General features: G+C 43.0%; 1 pseudogene; it reads right to left on the reverse strand.

Moving 5' to 3' along the window:
- Positions 1 to 4,533: 4,533 nt before the first annotated feature.
- Positions 4,534 to 6,570, reverse strand: LOC114285458 (glutamate receptor 2.7-like; annotated as a pseudogene).
- Between the last annotated feature and the right edge of the window lie 1,415 nt (positions 6,571 to 7,985).

A 7,985-nucleotide genomic window follows, 5' to 3' on the forward strand; every position in this document is an offset into this window, starting at 1 on the left:
GTTTGCATTTGTCTGAGCTTCTGTTTATGAACCTATTTAGGGCTGCGGCCCTTTTAGTCAACATTTGTGCCTATTTTGCCGACGTCGGGCTCTTTAATTCCAGGATGGCCTTAATCTGATCTGGGCTGGCCTCAATGCCCCTTCTAGTCACCAGGTATCCCAAAAACTTTCCAAATCTCACTCTAAATGCACACTTCGATGCATTGAGTTGGAGCCGATATGTTTTAAGGATGTCAAAGACTGCTTTTAGGTCGACCAGATGACCTTCAGGTTCCTTGGTCTTCATGACCATGTCATCGATGTAAACTTCCACCATTCCGCCAATCAGGTGTTTGAACATCTTGGTTACCAGTCTTTGGTAAGTTGCTCCTGCATTTTTCAACCCAAAAGGCATCACTTTGTAGCAGTACAACCCTTTGGGAGTGATAAACGCACTCTTCTCTTCATCTGGGGGGTACATGGCTATCTGATGGTACCCCCTGTAAGCATCCAGGAAACTCATCCTTCCATGCCCTGAAGTGGCGTCTACCAGTTGGTCAATCTTGGATAGAGGAAAGCTGTCTTTGGGACAGGTTTTGTTCAGGCTGGTAAAGTCCACGTAGACTCTCCACTTACCATTCTTTTTCTTCACCACCACTGTATTTGATAGCCATGTCGGCTAATTTACCTCTCAAATGGCCCTGGCCTCCAGAAGTCTGTCTACTTCCTCTTTCACTGCTTCGACGTGCATCAACGTCGGTCTTCTTACTCGTTGGATTACGAGTTTTGCCGACCTATCAACGTTCAGTTTATGGTAAGTGACCTCGGGGTCAATGCCAGGCATTTTGTAAGGCGTCCCAACAAACACCTCAATATTTTCTCTCAAGAAAGCTTCTAATTCTTTTTCCTCTTCTTCGGCTAAGCCCGAGCCGAGAAGAAAGAAGCGTTCTTCATCCCCCTCTTGGACGATGATTTTCTTTAGTGCTTCTTCACTCTTCTCGGCTGGCTCCTTCCTGACATCCTCTAGGACTTCCACGTCCTCATCTTCGATCTCTGCCTTCTGTGGTTCTCGTATGCTGCAGGTGGATTTCATTGCTGCCATGGTGCAGTTCTCTGCCTGCAGCTGATCTCCTTTGACCTCCTCTATCCCATGCTCTGTTGGGAACCGTAATAGTTGATGCAATGTTGAGGGAACAACTCCCATTGCATGCAACCATGGCCTTCCCAAGATAATATTGTAAGGGGAGGGCGTGTCGATCACGGTGAACTCTTTCTTTATCTTCTTGGTGCCAGCCTGCACCTCCAAGCTTGTTGCGCCCAGTGGCCATGTCAGTGTTCCATTGAACCCGACCATCGGGCCGTTGGATTGCTCCATATCATCAGGGTGAAGGCCCAGTTCCTTGTAACATTGGACATACATGATGTCACAAGAGCTGCCTTGGTCGCTGAGGATGCGCTTCACTTGACACTCCCCAACCTGGAGGGATACTACCAAGGCATCTTTGTGCGGATACTGGACCATCTCCAGGTCGGTTTCAGTAAAGGACACTACTGGTCCTTGGTACTCATCTGCCCAATGTCTCTTTTCCCCGACATGGTACACATGCTGCAAGTGCCTCACCTTCTGGGTCTCCCCTCGTATTTCGTTTTCGTTGACCTTCGAGTGAATTACATTAATCACCCGAGGTCCGCCTGCCTGCAGTTGCTGTGCTGGGGGAGGTGGAGCTGCCGGTGCCTGAGGCAGTTTTGCCTGCTCTTCTCTTGTCCTGGCCTCATCTACAAGGTCCCTCAAATGGCCTTGCCTTACCAGGTCTTCCAGGTGTGACTTCAGGGCTCTGCAACCGTGGGTCATATGCCTATCTTCATTATGGTAAGCACAATGCTTACCAATGCTTCGTCCCATAAACTCTCCTGGTACCCTTGCTGATGTTCTGAAATAGGGTTGGGTTTGGATTTTATCCAAGACTTTGTGAATGGGGATCCGGAACACAGTTGTGACTGCCTGTGCAGCCCTTAGTCCTACCTCTTGCTTGTTAGATCCGTTGTTACCTCGGCCTCGCTTCGGCGAGCCGTTTCCTTTTTCTTACTTTATCGCCGTTGTTCCTGGCGTATTTTCCTCGGCTCTAGCATATTTCTTGATTCTGGCCATGAGCTCTTTCATGCTTTTTGGCAATGTCTTTGCCAGTGATTTTTGGAGTAGGCAGCCATCTTTCAAGTCGTTTTTAAATGACACGATGGCCACTTCCTGGTTGCATTCTGCTATTCGGTTGAACACCTCATAATACCTCTTGGCGTAGCCCCTCAGGCTTTCGTCCTCGCCAATCTTCAGAGCCATTAGGGCGTCTACCCTCAAGGGCTGTAATTTGTTTGTCACAAACCTAGTCACGAACATCTCGGCCAGGCCTTCCCAGGTTTTCACACTTCCTTTCGGCAATTTGTGAAACCAATCCGATGCAATCTCCTCGAATGATGAGGGGAACACTTTGCAGAGCAACGGCTCGTTCCCAGTGTATAACGCCATCGTGCTCAGGTATAATCCGACGTGAAAGTTGGGGTCCGACTTCCCATCGTATAGCTGGAACCTCGGCATGCTGAATCTCTTCGAGACCTCAACTTTGTGTAGCTTTACCGAGAATGATGTTCTCGGTTTAATAGTCAAGGTTACCTCGGCATGATCTTGCTTCCTCTTGAGGTAATCTCTTAAGTCCTCTTTGGTCCGGCCAGGAGCTCGGCTGTCTCCTGATTTCAGTCTTATAGGTGCACTACTTTTAGCTTCGTTGTGAGCCCTTTTTGACCTCTCTCCATTGGTCGCATCGAAGCACAACTCCTGCCTTTGAACATGACGATGTTCTTTGGGGTCTGCCTCCTTGGTGCGATGTGTCCTTCGAGATTTTTCCCTTCTTGGCTCTCCTCGCCTGACCTCCCTTGAAGGCCGATGAGAATGTCTTTCACCCCTAGCATGCTGGGGGACTGCAGGGATAGATTTCTGTCCTTCTTTTTGGGTGTTGGCCGCTGGAATCAGCATGTCCTGCAGCAGGAATGGTGGCTGCATGACGTTGTTTTGCATCATGAAGTTGACGACCGATTGCAGGTCCGCCAACTTGTTTGCCATCTCTTTCACCTCTTCATTCCTCCGCAGGCATTTATCTTTCCATACCTGGAGGTTACTTTCGTTGTAGTATCCGCTTTGATCTGCTTTCTTTTGTACGTCACCTTCTTGGCCGATGTCTTTCATTCCGTGATTCTGGTCTTTGTTGCAATTGTCCTCATCGACGTCAACGTCACCAGGTCTCCCACTCCCAGTAGGAGTGGTATCCCCAACCTTCTCCTTCTGTCTGTCGTTGGCCATCTATTCTCCTTTCTTTCCCACAGACGGCGCCAAATTGTATGAGTGATTTTCTGACCACACTACCAACTTAGTAATTAGTTGGAGAGTACTGGCAGAATAGATGACACCTGGCTGACCTACAACAGAAAGAGAAGAATCCGGCGGTGGTTCGTCGACCCGGGGGCACTCTGACGATCAAGTCAGTATATCTCTCAAAGATAATCAATAGTGCTTAACTCACTATTCAGAATATAAATTGCGTACCTTAGACCCATCGGGGGTGCCTTTCTTTTATAGCTAATTCAATCCCAGTCCCCATAGAAACCTAGCTTTAATGGACTTCTGCTCAGTGCTTATCTTGGACTCTCCAAGAGATAAAGATAAACTCCCTAAGAGTGTTATCCTTATCCATCTTGAAGTTCTTCCTCATTCTAGGACTCTTGTGTCTTATCCGCTTATCCCGGATTCTGATATCTTCAGAGATAACCTTGGCCTAGTCGAGATCACCTCGGCGTTTTGATCAGGACACGTGGCACCTCGACTGACACGTCGGTGTCACCTCGGCCAAGTGTTTGTACTCAGAAAATATATCTCCATAGTATAAATTTTGAATATACTTTTTATGTTGAAAATGAATGTTTGAGTCATTATTGTTTGTAAATTGTCATGCTTATGATCAATCATAATGGTGTTACATATCTTTCCTTTAATTTAATTCTCTAATGGAAATGTGTTATATTACAATGTCCTAAAAGGAGGTGGATTTCTCCTATCCATAAACTGGATTGGAGGAGGGTATTGTTTGGGTTTGTGAGGCTCATAACAGATATCTGAATTGTTTTTTTATCAGATACTTTGTGTATTTTATTTATACAAAAAATTAGATCGATTTGATAATTATAACCAATTTAATTTAGCATTTGTCTTTTATTGAGTTTATCCAAAAATAGCTGTATGAGTTTATCCAGAAATAGTTGTTTTGGGGACTGAAATGTAAAAGGATCATTATGGGCCCGTATATATAAAGGGTTTGAAAAGGGCCGAGGTTGTAATTTGAGAATAACTTGACCCAAAAAGCGAGTTCTACTTTTCTAGACAAGTGGCGTTAATTTTGATGCATATACGTTTTAGAGACACAGATCAATTTGGTTATTAACTATATTTTAATCAGAATGCATAGGTACAACTACAACATTAATATACAATCAGATATGGCAATGCCATCATCACACATTAACATCAGTGGTTTTCATTTGTGGACACAGAACTTGCTGTATATCCTGAATTGGATTAGCAAGTTCAATGTCTGGCACCACCTCTTGTGCTCTCTGCCTTTGCAAAATTGGATCTCCATATTCACGGGAAGGAGTTCCTCCAAAAGAAGTAAAATTCCCATCTGTATGATTTGAAGAAGTCGATGGACTTGGCGGGCAGTTACAATTTGGGATGGCAAGAAGTGAGAAGCTTGATGGAATTGCAAGGCCATTAACATTAGGAGAGGCTTGTGGTGCACCCATAATATCCACAATGTCGATACCACTTTTGTCTCGTGGTTCACTTTTTCTGAAAGTATGAGAAGATAGGTCTTTGTTGTCAAAATGTCTAGCTCGCAATCTTTTCCCATATTGAGGCATTAGGATCGAAACACCTTAATAGTACATGCTTATGCTTGTACACAAACACAACAATAAATATTATGAAAGTTGAAAGTGAAGCAATCCCGGCAATTCGGAAAAGACCCCAGAAGCTGTCAAGGCCTAGACTGTTCGAAGAAATAGAGGTGCTAGAGTCTGAGCAATGGCTTTGCCCAAACCACACTCTCTCAATACTTACCATTTTATCCCCTTCAGTTACATTTAAGACTGCTCTTGAAACATCATGTACAAGTGGTGAACCAATTGGGAAGACCTACATATCATGGAATATATAAGACAGACACCCTCAAGAAACTTTTAGGTAGAGAGTGAGAGATACAGGGTTCTAACAAAGCCAAAGCCATCGGTTTTATACGTTGGTGCGGCCGTTGTATATTTAGAGCAATATTTGGCGAGAAAGAGCTTCGTGTAGGGGATTTCGTCGAAAGCAGCAATGCTCCCATTTGAGAAGAGTTCATCTTATTCCTCTGGAGAGCCATATACCTTATGCGTGGTGTCATCAAATCCCATCCGTTTCAGGAGTCCATAAACAAAAGAACCCTTTTGGTAGCCTACATTTTCCCAATTATTTATAAGTTCTTTTACGTCAGTAATAGTAGGCGTGAGCTGTTGAACTGTTAGCATTGAAGTTAAGCTCGCCGTGTAACTTTGAGTCAGGATTAACACAACAATGCACCAAATGATCACCACAAACCTACCCAAGTTGCTCACAACCTTCTCCTCTGATAAAAAAATAAAATAAAATTTGTGATTGTTGAATCATTAATGCGGATTCTATATAGTTATTTCCAATAAAATGTTAATATTGGAAATCCATCCTGAAATTTACTCAGCAGTCATAATCTCATGGATTGTTTGTGGATTTTTATTGGGAAATGACTCCAAATATTGATAATTCGAGTATGCAACACATGCAATTAGGCCATATAATAGTGGTAATTTGGATTGGTACATTTCCTGCAATTTTTTTTTTGGTTCTATAGCATGTTGTCTTAAAATCCCATGCTGTTATGAAAATAATATTTTAGCTTTAGAAAATCATAGGCAAAGGTAGTGTTTTAATTTATTTATTTTTATTCTAAAGAGACGCAAGAGAAATTACTATGTGCAAAAACCATGGTTGAGAAGGAAACTAGAAGATCGATCCTGTCTGATGGGAAAGAGGGCCCCTAAAGTCTTCGTTTATTCGATGCTCAAGAACCCAAACCACAAACCCTACGAAAATGAACGAACAAAAACTTGTCACCCAAAGCTCCCATGTCAATGGCTTCAAGAACACCCATGCATTTTTCCTCCTGTTATCTCTAATTGGCACGATCATAGACATGCCAGACTTAGTGTAAGGCAATGAGAAGTCCATATACTGTGACCTATTTGCAATAATAGTAGTATCTCCAACCACAACATCCAATTTCTGTTCATCATAAACATAAAACAACATGGTTACTACTAATGAAAGAAATATTGATACATTTAAACATTAAGGAAGAGAGAGTTTACCCCAAGATACACTTGATACACCATGTCATCATAAGTCCAATTACTCTTGCCATCAGGAGCTCCGAATGAAACATATTCATAAGGAACTGCATACGGTAATGCTGCCATTACAACATCAACACATTTATGCAGTATCCAGTGACCGTTGCCCTATTAGTTCTTGGATTTGGTGTTACCTTTACAAATTCACTAAAACCATCTTTTACTGGTACCCCTATCCCCAACTTCTTTCCATTTGTCGGAATTATTCAACCTTTGGGGGGAGATGTAGTGTCACCTGGCCATATAATGGATCCAAGATTGGCATTTGAAGTTGAATTAGTACTTTTGACATTTAATTGTCTAACAATTCCATTTTCTGCTGTCCAAAATCCGATTCCTCTTCCCTCATTGCCAATCACATTGATTATCTGATATGCTGATGATTGTAACTACCCATCAACTATATGGAAATCCCCATTGAGGCCTCTAAATGTAGTATTTAGTAGAGCTTGGAGAAGCTTTGGACCATTTTGGAACACTCCAAAAGCTTCAAGGTCTGTTGTTGAATTTCTTGAAATGTTTGCCTTCTGAAACCCGTTGTTTGTAACATTGGCTTGCTCAACTGTAATGGCTAGTGTAGTTGCAGCATCATTTGCCCATATTCAATTGGGCATTAAGTACGATAGGATTGTCTTGTTGATTTTTTTTTTTCCAACGACCGGTGAAATCTTGAAGCTGTTTGGTTCTTGGAACATAAGTTTTTTTTACACCTAATACTCCTTCCATTGAATCAACGACTAAGGGGTCCATTGAAATCAACTCGTTTGTTATTGCATTGGTTATGATCCAAACGTAGCCTTCGCTCATCATTCCAACTTCTTTCACTTTAATGAAAAGTCGCGAGGCCAATGTTGGATTCATGTGTACAACGAAAACTCTAGTTTGCGTTGTCATTAACTTGTAAAGCTCTTCAACGATTTGATAATCTGTGGCCAATGAAGAAATGACACTTCGGTAGAGGACACGTGTGTCGATGCCTTGCAACGCATCGGTCAAATATGGTATAATGCCTTGCCCAAACTCATTGTTCACATAAATTGGAACGACTTCTCTCCATCTGAAGGCTTGAACAATAGTGTAGACGTCCCCGAACGTCCCGGGAGGGAACCCCCCTGTTTTGTTCATATGGGCTCACTACAGTTCAGGACTCAAATGTCACGGTCCTGTATCTAATCTCGCAGAGTGCAACGCAAGACCGATGAATCATCAAAGAGTCCAAATCCGGCAAATCGTTTTTGAAAACAGATTTTTTTGAAAGAAGTGCCAAACATGGACTGCTTTGCCAGATATAGAGTTGCCACCTAAATATTTTATTTTGGGGAATTTAGGAAACCCTGACTCGTTTGCCTAAGGCCACGTGTCCGTTATCACCAAAGTTGCCTTGGCTCGGGAACTTGGGTACGATTGGGGAAGGTCACTTCGTGAGCACCCCCGCTCGCCCGATCAAAGATCGGCCTCTACTAACCATGATATCGAGTTTT

This window comes from Camellia sinensis, chromosome 13 (genome assembly GCF_055761805.1).
Source record: "Camellia sinensis isolate YWXY chromosome 13, ASM5576180v1, whole genome shotgun sequence".
In the NCBI taxonomy this organism is placed as follows: Eukaryota; Viridiplantae; Streptophyta; class Magnoliopsida; order Ericales; family Theaceae; genus Camellia; species Camellia sinensis.